The sequence below is a fragment of the Saimiri boliviensis genome, chromosome 8, assembly GCF_048565385.1.
Source record: "Saimiri boliviensis isolate mSaiBol1 chromosome 8, mSaiBol1.pri, whole genome shotgun sequence".
Lineage (NCBI taxonomy): Eukaryota > Metazoa > Chordata > Mammalia > Primates > Cebidae > Saimiri > Saimiri boliviensis.
In genome coordinates, this window is record NC_133456.1 from 3,902,019 (window position 1) to 3,920,032 (window position 18,014).

Below are 18,014 nucleotides of genomic sequence, written 5' to 3' on the forward strand. Positions count from 1 at the left end.
ATTTGAAGTTCCAAAAACAGGCCTTCCTTCCTTAAGGGGCTCCTTCAACCCTTCCACCTCCCTGCCCCCATGATAGGTACACATGACCTCATTTGTCCTCTGTGAGGCAGAGGAAGAGAATTCTGTGTCGCCTTCCAGTCTCCCTGATCCAGGAGCCCCTATGGTCAAGAACCTATCAGCCTGCGTCCTGGTCTCAGCTCTGCTAGCTGTGTGATTTTTTGTTTTGTTTGTTTTGTTTGAGACAGAGTCTCACTGTGTCGCCCAGACTGGAGGGCAGTGGCACAATCTCAGCTCACTGGAACCTTTGCTTTCAAGGTTCAGGTGATTCTTATGCCTTACCCACTGAAGTAGCTGGGATTATAGGCATGCAACATCACGACCAGCTAATTTTTGTTTGTTTGTTTGTTTGTTTTGGAGACATAGTTTTGCCCTTGTTGCCCAGGCTGGAGTGCAATGGCGCAGTCTCGGCTCACTGCAATCTCTGCCTCCTGGGTTCAAGCGATTCTCCTGCCTCAGCCTCTGGAGTAGCTGGGATTACAGGCATGTGCTACCACACTCAGCTAATTTTATATTTTTAGTAGTTTCACCATGTTGGTCAGGCTGATCTCAAACTCCCAACCTCAGGTGATCCACCCACCTCAGCCTCCCAACGTGCTGGGATTACAGATATGAGCATCCACACCTGGCCTAATTTTTGTACTTTTAGTGGAGATGGGGTTTCGCCATGTTGGCCAGGCTGGTCTGGAATTCCTTAACTCAGGTGATCCACCTGCTTCGGCCTCCCAAAATAGCAGGATTACTGGCATGAGCCACTGCGTCCAGCCTAGCTGTGTGCCTTTGCAAGTTACCTGACCTCTCTGAGCCTCCACTACCTTCCTCTCAGTAAATGGGCTGATCACAATGGGACCCACCTGATGAAGTTGTAAGGCCCAAATAAGTTCGTTTCCTGCAAAGCACTCACACAATGCCTGGCACACAGGAAACCACCAACTTCTCTGTCTGATATATGTTGTACCATTCATCCTCATGACAGCCCAACTGCACTCGCCTTGTACCCTGTATGGTCCCCATCATCCTGCTGTGATGGCTTACAACATTCTAGTAACTTCTCAGACCCCTCCCTTGAAACTTTGAGCCAGGCACTGCTCCGTTGTTGGGTGCTCTAAAAATAGTCACATTGAAAGAATGCTTGTTTGCCAGGTGTGGTGGCTCACACCTGTAATCCCAGCACCCTGGGAGGCTGAGATGGGCAGAATCCAAGGTCAGGCGATCAAGACTATCCTGGCCGACATGTTGAAACCCCGTCTCTAATAAAAATACAAAAAATTAGTAGGGGGTGGTGGCACATGCCTGAAGTCCCGGCTACTCGGGAGGCTGAGGCAGGAAAATCACTTGATTCTGCCTCCCTAGTGGGAGGCAGAGGTTGCAGTGAGCCAAGATCGCACCACTGCACTCCAGCCTGGGCAAAAGAGTGAGAATCCACCTTAAAAAAAGAAAGAAAGAAAGAACTCTTGTTTGACAGACCATGATGCTGTGGGTGGAGGGTTTCAGGGACATATACATGGTTCCCAACAATGGGCAGGGGCATTCAATATACAATATGCAGAGTCTAGCCCATGCTACTACATCTTATCTGCAATGTTTGAGTGGCTTCTGTATGTCAGGCCTTGGGCTGGGCTCTGGGGAGAGACAAAAAAGCAGGGAAACTCTGAGCCTTATTCTTGAGGTGCTAAATTTTGCAGGGAGGATAAATCCACGAATGTCCGGAATACACCAGGCATTCCATACATGAGCCTCAGCTCTTTGGATCTGCCTTATGGCCCTATGTCCTGGCATGCAGTGCTCAAGAAATATTCATTGATCAGGCTGGGCACAGTGGCTCACACTTGTACCCAGCTCTTTGGGAGGCCGAGGCGGGTGGACCATGAAGTCAGAAGTTCAAGACCAACCTGGCCAACATGGTGAAACCCCGTCTCTACTAAAAATACAAAAATTAGCCAGGCATGATAGTGAGTGCCTGTAATCCCTAGCTACTTGGGAGGCTGAGGCAGAATAGTCACTTGAACTCAGGAGGCAGAGACTGCAGTGAGCCGAGATCTTACTACTGCACTCCAGCCTGGGCAACAGAGTGAGACTCTTGTCTCGGAAAAAAAAAAGAGAGAGAGAGTCACAAATGAGATGATCTGAGGATGAGAAAAAAAGCTTTAATTGTCAGGCAGAACATCATGGAGCTTAAAACCACAGACTCTGGCCAGACTTCCTTGTCCAAGTCCTGCCTTTGCTGTTTCTAGGCTGTGTTCCCCCAGCTTCTCTCCAATTTGGCATTCTGATCTTTTTTTAAAAAAATTTTTTGGCCGGGCGCGGTGGCTCAAGCCTGTAATCCCAGCACTTTGGGAGGCTGAGGCAGGTGGATCACGAGGTCAGGAGATCGAGACCATCCTGGTCAACATGGTGAAACCCTGTCTCTACTAAAAATACAAAAAATTAGCTGGGCTTGGTGGCGCGTGCCTGTAATCCCAGCTACTCAGGAGGCTGAGGCAGGAGAATTGCCTGAGCCCAGGAGGCGGAGGTTGCGGTGAGCCGAGATCGCGCCATTGCACTGCAGCCTGGGTAACAAGAGCGAAACTCCGTCTCAAAAAAAGAAAAAAAAAAATTTTAATATAAAAATAGAGATGAGATCTCACTCTGTTGCCCAGGCTGGTCATAACTCCTAGGCTCAAGTGATCCTCCCACCTCAACCTCCCAAAGTGTTGAAATTATAGGCGTGAGCTGCCATATGTGGCCTGCATCCTCATGTTTAAAAAGGGCATGATAATTATTATCTTGCTCCAAGGGCTACTACGGAGACGAAATGAAATTGTGACTGCCAGGAGCCAGGCACAGGGTGCAGCTGAGGAAAAGGCCTGGTGAATGAATGCTGGTACCGGTCTGTGAACCTTTTCTTGTCCCCATTCACCTGGAGTGTCTCCTTCTTTTCCCTAAGCTCCCCAAGCCTAACTTACTCCTACTTAGCTTGGTTTTTGCCGCCTCGACAAAGCTGCCCTGCTCCGCAGGGTGGAAGTGTATGGAGATCTCAGGGCGTTGCTGGAGCACAGGTGCACGCCCCACACCTGGTTAGTTGCATTCCAGACCTTCCACTCCATGCGGAGGATCTGTATCCATCTCAACCACAGTCATGTCCCTACACCTGGCACAGGGGGTCAAGCACACAATAAACGCTGAGTGAATAGAGGGAATAAATTAGTGGGTGGGTAGATGGATGGATGGACGGGTACCAGGCTGAGGGACAGCGTTCGTCCCGCAGGCTGTGAGTAGCACCAAGGCGTGGGGCATCCACAAGTGTGTGGCCTCGAGCCTGACAGTTCAGGCCTGAGGAATCTACATCCTGTCCCTGCCCAGGGTGGGGTGTTTGCTCTACTCTCATTTCCACAAAACAATGAACTGCAAACACCTGCAATCCAGGAAGATGATTCTAGAAAGTTAAACGGCCCTTCCCTCCCTGACCAGCAAAGGGTGACAGGGTCTCTGCCATCCATATGTGGTTGGCTTCATGATCCTGGAAACTGCACTCCCAAAAGCCTACAGTCGCCACTTTTAGTTTTTCTTTTATATGTAGGAAAACATTATACTCACACGCCTTCCACTTTATCTCACTGATTTACAGATTCCTGCGGCCTCTCCTGAAAGATAACTTGCACCTAACTGAAAGTATTATGTACTCTGCATTCGGTTTTATTGTCATTTGACATCTTACTTTTCGTGATATCAGAAGGTATTTATCCGTGTCACCACTCGTAGCTGTGGCCAGGTCCTTGTTGTACGGAATGTCATTAACTGACCCATCCCCTCACAGTCAGACATCTGGAACTGGGCTGCTTACAGAGTCTCATAATCCAAGCAGCCCTGTGGTTGGGTGCAGAACAGCATGGCCAGGGTACCGCCCTTGTGTAAAAAAGGTGGAGAGAAGTACATCTATTTGCCTGTCTGTGCATTAAATGTCTCTGGAATGATTCATAAGAAAATGGTAACATTGCTACTTTTGGGGACAGAGATGGGAGGACTTATCACCATGTATGCCCTGGTACCTTTTGCATTTTTGCATTTTACCGCACACATAGGTTTTCTTTTTAAAAGGTAATTAACATTTTAAAAATAAAGATTTCTGGCCAGGGGCAGTGGCTCATGCCTGTAATGCTAGCACTTTGGGAGGCCGAGGCGGGAGGATCACAAGGTCAGGAATTTGAGACCATCCTGGCCAACATAGTGAAACCCCGTCTCTACTAAAAATACAAAAATTAGCCAGGCGTGGTTGTGTGCGCCTGTAGTCCCAGCTACTTGGAAGGCTGAGGCAGGAGAATCGCTGGAACCTGGGAGGCAGAGGTTGCAGTGAGCTGAGATCGAGCCACTGCACTCCAGCCTGGGCGACAAGAACAAAGCTCCATCTCAAAAACAGAACAAAACAAATTTTTTCTTTGAGACTGGGTCTCACGCTTTTGTCCAGGCTGGAATGCAGTGGGATGATCATAGCTCACTGCAGCCTCAAACTCCTGGGCTTGAGCAATCCTTCCACTTCAGCCTACTGAGTAGCTAGGATTACAGGTGCCCGCCATCACGCCCAGCAGTTTTGTTTTGTTTTGTTTGGTAGAGACAGGGTCTGGCTTTGTTGCCCAGGCAGGACTTCAATTCTTGATTTCAAGTGATTCTCTTGCCTTGGCCTCCCAAAGTGTTGGGACTCCAGGCATGAGCCACCACACCAGGCCTCTCCTTGTTTCATGACTCTAACAGTATTGAGGACAATGGAATGTCCTATAGAATGTTCGCTACGTGAGTTCATCGCTGGATCTGATTTTCTCATAAATAGGCCTGGCTAATAGTTTTTTTCTGAGATAGAGTTTTGCTCTGCACCCAGGCTCATGTGCAGTGGCATGAACACAGCTCACTGCCGCCTTGACCTCCCACCTCAGCCTCCCAAGTAACTGAGTCTACCGGCATGTTTTTTTTTTTTTTTTTTTTTGAGACGGAGTTTCGCTCTTGTTACCCAGGCTGGAGTGCAATGGCGCGATCTCGGCTCACCGCAACCTCCGCCTCCTGGGTTCAGGCAATTCTCCTGCCTCAGCCTCCTGAGTAGCTGGGATTACAGACACGTGCCACCATGTCCAACTAATTTTTTTTGGTATTTTTAGTAGAGACGGGGTTTCACCATGGTGACCAGGATGGTCTTGATATCTTGACCTCGTGATCCACCCGCCTCCGCCTCCCAAAGTGCTGGGATTACAGGCGTGAGCCACCGCGCCTGGCTTGCAGTGAGCTTTGATTGCACCACTGCACTTCAGCCTGGAAAACAGAGAAACACCTTGTCTCTGTTTTAAAAAGGACAAGAAAAGAAATTCCTGGCCAGGTGCGGTGGCTCACGTTTATAATCCCAGCACTTTGAGAGGCCAAGGCGGGCAGATCACCTGAGGTTGGGAGTTTGAGACCAGCCTGATAAACATGGAGAAACCCTGTCTTTACCAAAAATAACAAAAAAATTAACTGGGTGTGGTGGCACTTGCCTGTAATCCCAGCTACTCAGGATGCTGAGCAGGAGAATCACTTGAACTTGGGAGGTGGGGGTTGTGGTGAGCGGAGATCACACCATTGCACTTCATCCTGGGCAACAAGAGTGAAACTCAGTCTCAAAAAAAAAAAAAAAAAAAAAAAATTTGCTGAGCATGGTGGCAGGTGCTTGTAATCCCAGCTATTCAGGAGGCTGAGGCTGAAGAATTGCTTAAACCCGGGAGGTAGAGGTTGCAGTGAGTTGATATCGCACCACTGCGCTCCAGCCTGCGCAACAGAACGAGACTCCTGCTCAAAAAAAAAAAAAAAAAAAAAAAAAATTCCCTCCCTGAGCTTGCACCTTGCTGGCTAGTAGCATAGGGGGTACTCCAGCCTGGGTGACAGAGCGAGACTCTGGCTCAAAATTAAAAAAAAAAAAAAAAAAAAAAAAAAAAATTCCCTCCCTGAGCTGGGACCTTACTGGCTAGTGGCATACGTGGTACCAACTCTGGCCTCCGGACGTCCTCAGCCCAGAGCCATTTCCACCACAGAAAGCACCCAGACATCATCCAAAGTGAACGCTCAGATGATGTAAACCTCAGCGCAGAGAACTCACAGGAAGGAAGGTCATTCTGAGGTCTGATGAGTCAGGGGAGCACAGAGACATTCCTTACATTTTCACTATAAGTTCTGCTGATAGAGGTCTCATGTGGGTCTGGTGTTCGTCTAGGGTTGGGTGGAGCTGTTTCAACATGAGAAAAGGCTGTTACAATAGAAATACAATAAAAGGTGGTCATGCTGATTTAGCAGGAAGTAAGTGGAGCCAGAAAATCAAATTGGGGGTGAGGGTGGGGAAGAGGAATGGGGCTTTGCAGATGAATCCAGCAGCAAATAGGCCCATGCCTGGAAGGAAGTTAGTCTGAGGCCACAAAAAATCAGGCAGGGAGGTACATTGCTGGTCGCTACACATATTGGTGTCACCTTATCCCTAGAGGACATGTGGGTAGTTTCTAAGAGAAACCATAAATGGGTGATAAAAGTAATGCTGGGTCGGGCGTGGTGGCTCATAGCTATAATCCCAGCACCTTGAGAGACTGAGATAGAAGGATCCCTGGAGCCCAGGAGTTTGAGACTAGCCTCGGCAAAATGGCAAGAATGTCTCTACAGAAATAACATGCCGCCGGGCGCGGTGGCTCACGCCTGTAATCCCAGCACTTTGGGAGGCGGAGGCGGGTGGATCACGAGGTCAAGATATCAAGACCATCCTGGTCACCATGGTGAAACCCCGTCTCTACTAAAAATACCAAAAAAAAATTAGTTGGACATGGTGGCGCGTGTCTGTAATCCCAGCTACTCAGGAGGCTGAGGCAGGAGAATTGCCTGAACCCAGGAGGCGGAGGTTGCGGTGAGCCGAGATCGCGCCATTGCACTCCAGCCTGGGTAACAAGAGCGAAACTCCGTCTCAAAAAAAAAAAAAAAAAAAAAAAAAGCTCACTGCAGCCTTGAATTCCTGGGCTCTAGTGATTTTCCTCGGCCTCCCAAAGCATTGGGATTACAGCGTGAGCCACTGCACCTGGCTCAGGAGGGGAGTTTCCGAATATCAGTTTGCCCAGCTGTAAAATGGGATAACTTCTCGCTCGTAAAGAACAGGTGAAAGTACTTTGCAGAAGGTACAATCAGTTCAAATACAAGACCTCAAACCTTCTACTGAGGGCTTAAGGGAAGATGAAAAGTGAAGGGGTGAGTGTGGGGTGGGTATAGTCCAGAGCAGCCCTTCTCACAATAGCCTTTTTGAGAATGGAGTGGAGGTGGGTGGGATCTCAGACCTTAGCTTTAAAATTTATGAAAATGACATTCTATGTACTAAGGGCAGAGTCAGCTTTAGGGCATGTGACCCAGGCTCAGCTGTCACCAAAATTCTTTAAAAAAATTTTTTTCGAGACGAGGTCTTGCTCTGTTGCCCTGGCTGGAGTGCAGTGGTGTGATCACAGCTCCTGCAGCCTTGACGACCCGGGCTCAAGCCATCCTCCCACCCCCAGCCTCCCAAGTAGCTGGGACCACCAGCAGCACCACCATGCCTGGCTAACTTTTTTTATTATTTGTAGAGATGAGGTCTTGCTCTGTTGCCCAGGCTGGTCTTGAACTGCTGGGCTCAAGCAATCCTCCAGTATTGGCCTCCTAAAATGCTGGGATTACAGGTGGGAGTCACTATGCCCAGCTGATATTCTTGGTAATTTCTGAACAAGGGCCTCACATTTTCATTCTGCACCAGGCAGGTCCTGCTATTGGCACTCAGTGTAAGAACGGGAGGGTGACGGGCCACAGCCTGGGATTCATCTGGAGAGGCAGAGAGGAGGCTGTGGTTTGGGAGGATGGCTGAAGCTGGGCCCCAGGGGAAAAAAAAAATCCCTGGGATGGGAGACAGGCTTTTCAGGAAGTCTTGCTAAACTGGGAAGGAACCTTGCCTTTTAAATTCCTGAGAAACCTTCGGTGAAACTTCCATTTCTGGGGTGGGGAAGGGGGTGATGTTAGAGGGACAGTGAGTCTGTGTTGGGACTGGGTCCCACTCCGTGCCTATAAGGGGAGGAAGGACAGAAGATGTACTGGGCGTGCCTGCATGCCTGCCACAGGCTGGGCGTGTTTGCTGGGAGAAGAAAATATACCAATAAAATAGGTTAAAAGCCTCCTCTGACTCCCCCTTGTTGCCGGCTGTAGGCTGAGTCTGCGCAGGGGGATCTGTTATTCCCTGGGTGTGGAGGTGTCCTGATGAGGGAAAGGGACTCAGGCTGGTGGGACCAGGGAAAGCAAAAGGAGAAAGCAGATGAGCTACAAGTCTGCCTTCCTTCGTGGTCCAGGACGCAGCCCTCCTGCGCAAATAAATAACTCACCATCCTCCTGCGCCCAGCTGTCACCAGACACCTGCAGGCGAGCTCACTGCACCCTTCCTGTCATGGTGCTACCCCAGCCCCCTTCAGCACACCGCGTCAGCACCATCCTAGAAAATCTCCAGCCAGCCTGTGTTTCTTTGCAGCTGGCTTCTCTCATGCAGGCTGCCCGCTGCCTCCTCGCAACGTATTTTCCTACTGTCTCCAATCAATCGGTCTTTCTTCACCTACAACTGTCTTGGTAAATTCTTTTACCCCCATGCCACTGGCCCAGATAGCCATCACTCCCCTTCAACATTTGGGTCTCCAAACTCTGGGATTTTGAGGGGGACGGGACAATAGCTTCCAGTTGAGAGCTCATTCTGTGGGTCCCTGAGGAAGGGAAATGAGGCTAACAGAAAAAGGAGGTGCTCGGCCCCTGGCCTGAGCCTCAGCCCTGATTTATGCCTGCATTCCACTTGGAAGCTGGCCAGTTGCCCTCCCGGCCCCTGGCTTTATTCCAGACACTGCCTTTAAGTGGGGCCTCACCCAGGCCCTGCCCAGCTCTACCTCCACACCTTTGTCCCCACCTGAAACCACACCCCTCCCAATGCACCAATCCAAGTCCCACCTCCTTTTCAAGGTCCAAGACTAGACCATCTCCTCCCTGGGCTGTTCCAGCTTCACTCTCTCCTCTGAACACTTACAGCAAAACTGACACGACCCAGTCAGGATCTTGTGGGCCACTGCCTCAGGGTCTCATTACTTTGTTTGTTTTGTTTTCTGAGACGGAGTCTCACTCTGTCACGAGGCTGGAGTGCAGTGGCGTGATTTCAGCTCACTGCAAACTCCAACTCCCTGATTCAAGTGATTCTCCTGCCTCAGCCTCCTGAGTAGCTGGAATTACAGGCAGGCACCACCATGCCCAGCTAATTTTTGTATTTTTAGTAGAAACGGAGTTTCTCCATGTTAGCCAGGGTGGTCTCAATCTCCTGACCTCATGATACACCTGCCTCAGCCTCCCAAAGTGCTGGGATTACAGGCATGAGCCACTGCGCCCCACCAGGGTCTCACTGTTTCATGAGGGTCTATGTATTGAGCTCAGAGCAGCTGTTTCTTAGGTGCCATGTATAATAATAAACAGCTACAAGTGTGGGCTCTCGAGTCAGAGAGGCCTGAGTTCAGCTCCTGGCTGCAGCGGTGTGATCTTGAGCACCTTACCCAGCATTCCTGAACCTCAGCTTCTCCACCTATAGCGTAAGGATGGTGTCATGGGTTTGTTGAGATAATTTATTTTTGAGACAGCGTCTCATTCTGTCACCCAGGCTAGAGTGCAGTGGCGCAATCTCGGCTCGCTGTAGCCTCTGCCTCCCAGGTTCAAGCCATTCTCCTGCCTCAGCCTCCCGAATAGCAGGGATTACAGTTGTGTACTACCACATCTGGCTGATTTTTGTGTTTTTAGTAGAGATGAGATTTTGCCACATTGGCCGAGCTGATCTTGAACCCCTGTCCTCAAGGGATCCTCAGCCTCCCAAAGTGCTGGGATTATAGGTGTGAGCCACCATGCCTGTTGAGATCATTTGTAAGGTGAGAGGATAACCAACAATGGCTGCTGATATTATTGTTGCTGTTACGGTTGTTATGACTGGGAATGGAGGAAGAGGACTGTGGATAGACACAAATAATACAGATGATTGGAGCCAATGCACATGTAGGACATACCGTGTTTCAGGCAGTGCTCTGAGTTTTACAGTGAAGTCATTTAATGTGGCCAGGCACGGTGGCTCATGCCTGTAATCCTAGCACTTTGGGAGGCCGAGATGGGCAGATCATGAGATCAGGAGTTCAAGACCAGCCTGGCCAACATGGTGAAACCCCGTCTCTACTGAAAATACAAAAATTAGCTGGGCATGGTGGTGCACGCCTGTAATCCCAGCTACTCAGGAGGCTGAGGCAAGAGAATCTCTTGAACCTGGGAGGCGGAGGTTGTAGTGAGCTGAGATCGTGCCATTGTACTCCATCCTGGGCAACAAAAGCAAAACTCTGTCTCAAAAAAATTAATAAAAAGAAGCCATTTAATGTTCATGATATCCCTGTGAAGCTGCCGTGATTATTTCCCCCATTGGGCAGAGAAGGAAACTGAGATACATGGAAGGTTATTAAGTGACTTGCCCAACATCCTGCAGTCTATAACAGAGCTGGTATCTCAAAGCCTGCACCTTGCCCACCAGCTACATGAGCCCTCAGCCCCCACCACTCTGCCCCTCCCTTGAGAACCACGGCTGCGGCACTACTAGTCTCGATGGAGCTGGTGATAGATGCCCCACTGCCTAAGGAAAAAGATCCTATTTATTTAGAGACTGAGTCTCGCTCTGTCACCCAGGCTGGAGCGCAGTGGCACAATCTCGGCTCACTGCAACCTCCACCTCCCAGGTTCAAGCAATGCTTGTCCCTCAGCCTCACAAGTAGCTGGGATTACAGGTGCACACCCACCACGCCTGGATAATTTTTTTGTTTTTGAGACAGTCTCGCTCTGTCTCCCAGGCTGGAGTGCAATGGCGCTATCTCAGCTCACTGCAACCTCTGCCTCTCAGGTTCAAGCGATTCTCCTTCCTCAGCCTCCTGAGTAGCTGGGATTACAGGCGTCTGCTACCGAACCTGACTACTTTTTTCTTTGTATTTTTAGTATCGATGGGGTTTCACTATGTTGGCCAGGCTGGTTTCAAACTCCTGACCTCAAGTGATCCACTTGCCTCCCCCTCCCAAAGTGCTGGGATTACAGGCCTGAGCCACCGTGCTGCCCCGCTTTGTCTTTAAATGCTTTTGCTTTCCAGGTAGCTAATATTTACTGAACAAAAACCACCACCTAGGAATTGTGCAAAGGATCAAAGTACCTCCTTTAATCCTCAAAACAGCCCTATGAGTTAGATGCCATTGTTATCCCCATTTCACAGGACAGGACTGTGCTCAGCTTAAATAGCTTGCTCAGGGTCACACAGTAGGAAATGGCAGTGCAGGGATTTGAACCTAGGTTTGCTCCATTTTCCTCCCCAAATGGAGGCAGACAGGTCCCTTTCTACAGTGTGTTCCTGGAGCCCATTCCATTCTTAAGGCTTCCCTGCCTGGAAGCTGGCCCACAAATCACAGCAGCAGGCTTCGGGAGGCTGGACCTGAGGGTGGCTTGCCATGCTCTTTGGCTTCTCCATCCAAGAATGTGATGAGGTCAGAGTGACCCACCCCTCATCCCACCCTGGGCAGGAAGAGGCAAGCTCTAGCTTCTGGACTTCCAGAAAGCCTGGCTTTCCTGGAAGGCAGGATGAGGAGGGAGCTGCCTAACTTTCCAGTGAGTAGCTGGGGCTGAGTCAGCCTCTGAACTGAATGGGGTGCAGTCCTGACCTGAGTCATGGGGCTGGACAAGATGACTTCACGGGCTCCTCCTATCCAGGCCTGGTCACCTTAATGCCTGAGACCAGAGAGACATTGGGGTGGCTTTAGCCAAGATGGTGGGGGCTTCCTGTCAATTTCAGGGGGGCGGCAATCCCTCTCCGACTTTAGGGACTTTTTAGATTTTGCATGACTATTCTGCTCAGTCCCACCCCTGTCCCCCATCACCCCAGGTAGATGTTGAGCTCTATAGACAACTTCGATTGGCTGTGTTGTCTGAGATGGAGTCCTGCTCTGTCGCCAGGCTGGACTGCAGTGGCCCGAACTCAGCTCACTGCCACCTCTACCTCCTAGGTCCAAGCGATTCTCCTGCCTCAGTCTCTTGAGTAGCTGGGATTGCAGGTGAATGCTGTCAAGCCTGGCTAATTTTTGTATTTTTAATAGAGACAGGGATTTACCATGTTGGCCAGGCTGGTCTCAAACTCCTGACCTCAGGTGATCCGCCTGCCTTGGCCTCCCAAAGTGCTGGGATTACAGGCATGAGCCACCATGCTCAGCCCTGATTGGCTGTATTGATTTAAAAAGATCAAAGAAAGTCCTGGAGATGGACAGTGGTTATGGTTGCACAATAATATGAATGCCACTGATTTGTACATTCAAAAAGGGTTACAATGATAAACTTTATATTATGGATATTTTATCACAACAATTTAAAAAATTATTTTAAAAATAAATTTATTATGAAAAAATTTAAATACACACAATAGAAAAAATGGTTCAATTAGTTTGTATATACCCATCACCCAAATTCAACCATCAACAAGATTTGCTATATTTACTTCAATTATCCTTCTTTTCTCTCTTCTTTATCGTGTGTATGTGTGTGTGAAATATTTTAAAGCAAATCCTAAACATTATGTTATTTTACCCCTACATCAGCATTCAGCTCTTTAAAAATGTGCCTGTCTTCATATGTCATGTTTTAGGGAAAATATTTAAATTGTGTTTTTACCCTGCTCTCACACCAACATAACACTCAACACAGAAGACTTCTGTAATCCCAAAATAAGAGAGTATTTCTTCCCACCAGTAAGCAAGCAAGCAATTCGGCAGCGGACACCAGCTGGGTGTCCTTAATTCTGACACCATCTACCTGGAGATAGCATCAGATCCCAAAGATTGAGGGCTCAGCCCCCAAGACTGGCCCTGTTTCAGACATCAGTTGAAAGTCCGGGCCCCCGGAACCTCTGACTGACCAGCTTCAAGTTGGGGTTCTCACAACCCCTTCTTTGGGTTCAATTAATTTGCTGGAGCTCACGGAACTCAGGGAAACACTTTTACTGGTTTATTATAAAGGATATTACAAAGGGTCCAGATGAAGAGCATGTAGGGCCAGCTATAGGGGAAGGGGTATGGGGCTTCCTTGCTCTCCCTGGGGCACCCCCCTCCAGGACCCTCCCAGTGTTCATTATCTAGAAGCTCTCCAAACCTAGTCCTCTTGGGCTTTTATGGAAGCTCAGCATTCCTACCCCCAGGGTGCGGGGCAGGATACTCTCTGGAATGAGAGGTTTTTTTTTTTGAGACAGAGTTTTACTCTTCTTTCCAGGCTAGAGTGCAATGGTGATCTTGGCTCACCGCAACCTGTGCCTCCTGGGTTCAAGAGATTCTCCTGCCTCGGCCTCTCAGTTAGCTGGGATTACAAGTTTGTGCCACCAAACCCAGCTAATTTTATATTTTCAGTAGAGACAAGATTTCTCCATGTTGGTCAGGCTGGTCTCCAACTCCCGACCTCAGGTGATCCGCCAGCCTTGGCCTCCCAAAATGTTGGGATTATAGGCGCGAGCCACCGTGCCCGGCCAGGAATGAGGGTCTTAAGACCCAGGAGAGAAAGGTGGGGAAGACTGGAGTCTTTCGTTGGAGCAGATGAAAAGGGAGCAGGGGAAGGTCAGAGAGATTCTGTTTCCTGAGGCCTGTCCCTGACACCCAGTACACCCAACATTCTAACAAAAGACATTCTGGCCGGGCGCGGTGGCTCAAGCCTGTAATCCCAGCACTTTGGGAGGCTGAGGCGGGTGGATCACAAGGTCAAGAGATCGAGACCATCCTGGTCAACATGGTGAAACCCCGTCTCTACTAAAAATACAAAAAATTAGCTGGGCATGGTGGTGCGTGCCTGTAATCCCAGCTACTCAGGAGGCTGAGGCAGGAGAATTGCCTGAACCCAGGAGGCGGAGGTTGCGGTGAGCCGAGATTGCGCCATTGCACTCCAGCCTGGGTAACAAGAGCGAATCTCCGTCTCAAAAAAAACCAAAAAAAAACAAAAGACATTCTGATACGGGCTATGGGAGTTACCAGCTAGGAACCTTGGAGGAAAGCATATATATATATATTAACACCAGAGTAACCTCATCCTATCATCCTACCCAATGCAATGAACTGATTCAAAGAATGCCTCCTTTCTGTTGGAGAACTTTAAAATCCCAGCTCCATCCCCTTGTAATCACAGTCATATCCTGCCTTCATGCTCTTCACCCAGGCTAAAGTACAGTAGTGGGCAGGGGCACGCACTGGCGCAATCACAGCTCACTGCAGCCTGGAACTCCTGAGCTCTAGGGATCCACCCACCTCAGTCTCCCAAGTAGCTGGGACTACAGGCATGCCACCATTCTCAGATTTTTTTTTTTTTTTTTTTTTTTTTTTTTTTTTTTTTTTTTCAGTAAAGACCAGGTCTCGATATGTTGCCCAAGCTGGCCTCCAACTTCTGGGCTCAAGTGATCCTCCTGTCTCGGCCTCCCAAAGTGTTGAAATTACAGGCATAAGCTACTGTGCCATTTATTTTGACTGTCTAATGTACCATATACTTATTTATTGTTCTTATTGCTTATCTTCTGATGGCCCTCATTAGACTATAAACTCTACAGGAACCTTTACTTTGTTCACCGATGTATCCCTAGGCCTAAAACAGTGCCTGGTATATACTGATGGCTCAGTAAATATGGTTGGGCACCATATTTATTGGGTAATCCCAGCACTTTGGGAGGTCAAGGTGGGTGGATCGCCTGAAGTTAGGAGTTCGAGACCAGCTTGACCAACGTGGTGAAACCCTGTCTCTACCAAAAATACAAAAGTTAGGCCGGGCGCGGTGGCTCACGCCTGTAATCCCAGCACTTTGGGAGGCCGAGGCAGGTGGATCACAGGGTCAAGAGATTGAGACCATCCTGGTCAACATGGTGAAACCCCATCCTTACTAAAAATACAAAAAAGTAGCTGGGCATGGTGGCACATGCCTGTAATCCGAGCTACTCAGGAGGCTGAGGCAGGAGAATTGCCTGAACCCAGGAGGCGGAGGTTGCGGTGAGCCGAGATTGTGCCATTGCACTCCAGCCTGGGTAACAAGAGCGAAACTCCGTCTCAAAAAAAAAAAAAACAACGAAAGTTAGCTGATGTGATGGTGCATGCCTGTAACCCCGGCTACTTGGGAGGCTGAGGCAGGAGAATCACTTGCACCCAGGAGATGGAGTTTGACAGTGAGCTAAGATTGAGCCACTGCACTCCAATCTGGACAACGGAGCAAGACTCTGTCTCAAAATTAATTAATTAATTAAATTAAACTTTAGAAAAGGAAATGAAATGAAAACAAGAGTAAGAAGGGGCCAAGAGTAAGGTTGGAAATAGAACAGAACTATGAGACCCTGTACTTACTCAAGACAGATCACCACTTTGGCTCCGGGCTTCCTAGGAGGGAACTTTGTTTATTCATCTAACACATATTTATTGGGTGTTCCTTATGTGCCAGGCACTGCACTAGGGACTGGGAGCTATGGCAGACAGCAACATGAATATGATCGCTGCTGGGGTTTATCTTTTTAGTGAAGAATGAGGGAGATTAATAATAAACATTTTTTTTTTTTTTTGAGAGGGAGTTTTGCTCTGTCTCCCAGGCTGGAATGCAGTGGCACGATCTCGGCTCACTGCAACCTCTGCCTCCCGGGTTCAAGCGATTCTCCTGCCACAGCCTTCCAAGTAGTTGGAATTACAGGTGCCCACTGTGTATTTTTTATTTATTCAGTTTTGAGACAGAGTCTCATTCTGTCACCTAGGCTGGAGTGCAATGGAGTGATCTCAGCTCACTGCAACCTCCACCCCCTGGGTTCAAGCAATTCTCCTGCCTCAGCCTCCTGAGTAGCTGGGATTACAGGCGCCTGCCACCCACCCAGCTAATTTTTGTATTTTTAGTAGAGATTGGGTTTCATCATCTTGGCCAGGTTGCTCTTGAACTTCTGACCTTGTGATTCACCTGCCTCGGCCTCTCAAAGTGCTGGGATTGTAAGTGTTAGCCACTGCAACCAGCCAATTTTTGTATTTTTAGTAGGGACAGTGTTTCACCATGTTGCCCAGCTGGTTTCGAACTCCTGACCTCAGGTGATCCACCTGTCTCAGCCTCCCAAAGTGCTGGGATTACAGGCACGAGCCACTGTGACTGGCCTCAAATAATAAACTCTTAATCAAATCAGTAAATACTGTAAATTCATGCAGTAATCAATGCTGGGAGGCTTATGAAACACTGGCAATAGACTTGGTGAGTGCTGGTTAGCAGGGGTGATCAGGGAAGGCTCCTCTGAGTGTTAGAGTAGGTAGTCAGGCAGACACGAGCTGGGCAGGAGAGGGTCCCTCAGCAGGAATGTCAGGTAACCATCAGGTGATGGTCAGGCACTTATTAAACCGTCTCTCTAAAATAGTAATTGGTTGCAGCTGGCGCCAGGGAAAGGCCGTCTCACAGTAGTTAGAAAACACCTGAAATTGGTGATCAGCAGCTTCCTGATAAGACCTCAGGAGTTGGGCAAGCAGGCTCCAGCATGAGCACTAACAGGCAAAATGGTGGCATTTAACTGGTGTGTGACCTTTCTCTAGGAACGCAGGACTGGTAAGGGGAAAATGCCTGAAGTGAGTAGGCGTGCAATTCCAGTAAGCACACTGCGCATGCGGCCCCTCTCAAGTGCTGGCAGGCCACTGCGCAAGTGAACAGCCTACCCCACGGGACGAATCAGGGGAAGAGACGCAAGACTCCAGAAGCATGCCAGCCACAGCAAAGGTCCAACTGTGCACTTGATCTCTCAGGACGCCTGCCTGGCCCTCTTCCAGGTGTACTTTACTTTCTGTCATTCCTGCTCTGAAACTGTTCAATAAACTTTTACTCCTGCTCTAAAACTTACCTCGGTCTCTCTTTCTACCTATGCCCCTCAGTCAAATTCTTTCTTCTGAGGCGGCAAGAACTGAGGTTGCTGCAGACATCTATGGATTTGCCACTGCTAACAAGAGGAGGTGACACTTGAGAGATGGAGTTGTTTGAGTTGTGGCTCCCAAAACGTATGTCCACCAGGAACCTCAGAAGGTGACCTTTTTTGGAATAAGAGTCCTCGTAGATGTGATTAAGGTAAAGGACCTCAAATTGAGATCATTCTAGATTAGTATGGGCTCTAAATCCAATGGTAAATATCCTTACAGCAGACAGAAAAGGAGAAGAGTATGTGAAAATAGAGGCAGAGATCAGAGTTATGAAGCCCCAAGCCCAGCAAGCCAAGGGCCGCCAGCACCCTCCAGAAGCCAGGAGACAGGCGAGGAACAGATTCTCCCTCAGAGTCTGCAGAAGGAACTAACCCTGCCAACACCTTGATTCTGGCCTTGTGGCCTTCAGAACTGTGAGAGTAGATTTCCGTTGCATGAAACCACCAAATGATACTTACCTGGCAGGGGAGATACCATGATCACGAAGGTGACTTTCCCTGGACGAGGCTTATCCATTGCACTCTGGATGTGTTGACCCCTGCAAGTTCCCCAAATATGGGAAACTCGACTGCATAATTTGTGGTAGTGGGGGACAGTGTTCGCAATTTCCCCTGGTTTAAAAAAAAAAAAAAGAAATCACCAAATGTGTGGTAATTTGTTATGGCAGCCCTCGGAAGAGGGCTTAATGCAAGACCTGAATGATGAGAACACGCTGGCTCTAGGAGGATCTGGTCATAGAGTCTTCCAGGTAGAGGGAACACACGCAAAGGCCCTGGGATTAATTACATCAGTAGTTCTGTCCTGGCTGTGCATTGGATTGCCAGGGATTTTTTTGGAGGGGCGGGGGGGAGGAAGACAAGTTCTCATTCTGTCACTGAGGCTGAAGAGCAGAGCCACGATCACCATTCATTGCAGCCTCAATCTTGAGCAGGAGGCTCAAGCAAT

General features: G+C 48.9%; 1 non-coding gene across 1 annotated transcript; it reads left to right on the plus strand.

Annotated features, from left to right (window-relative positions):
• The first annotated feature begins 17,519 nt into the window (after positions 1-17,519).
• On the plus strand, positions 17,520-17,683 carry LOC120367287 (U1 spliceosomal RNA). The gene has a single exon (XR_005581699.1). It is a non-coding gene; the product is annotated as a U1 spliceosomal RNA (small nuclear RNA).
• The last annotated feature ends 331 nt before the right edge of the window (positions 17,684-18,014 follow it).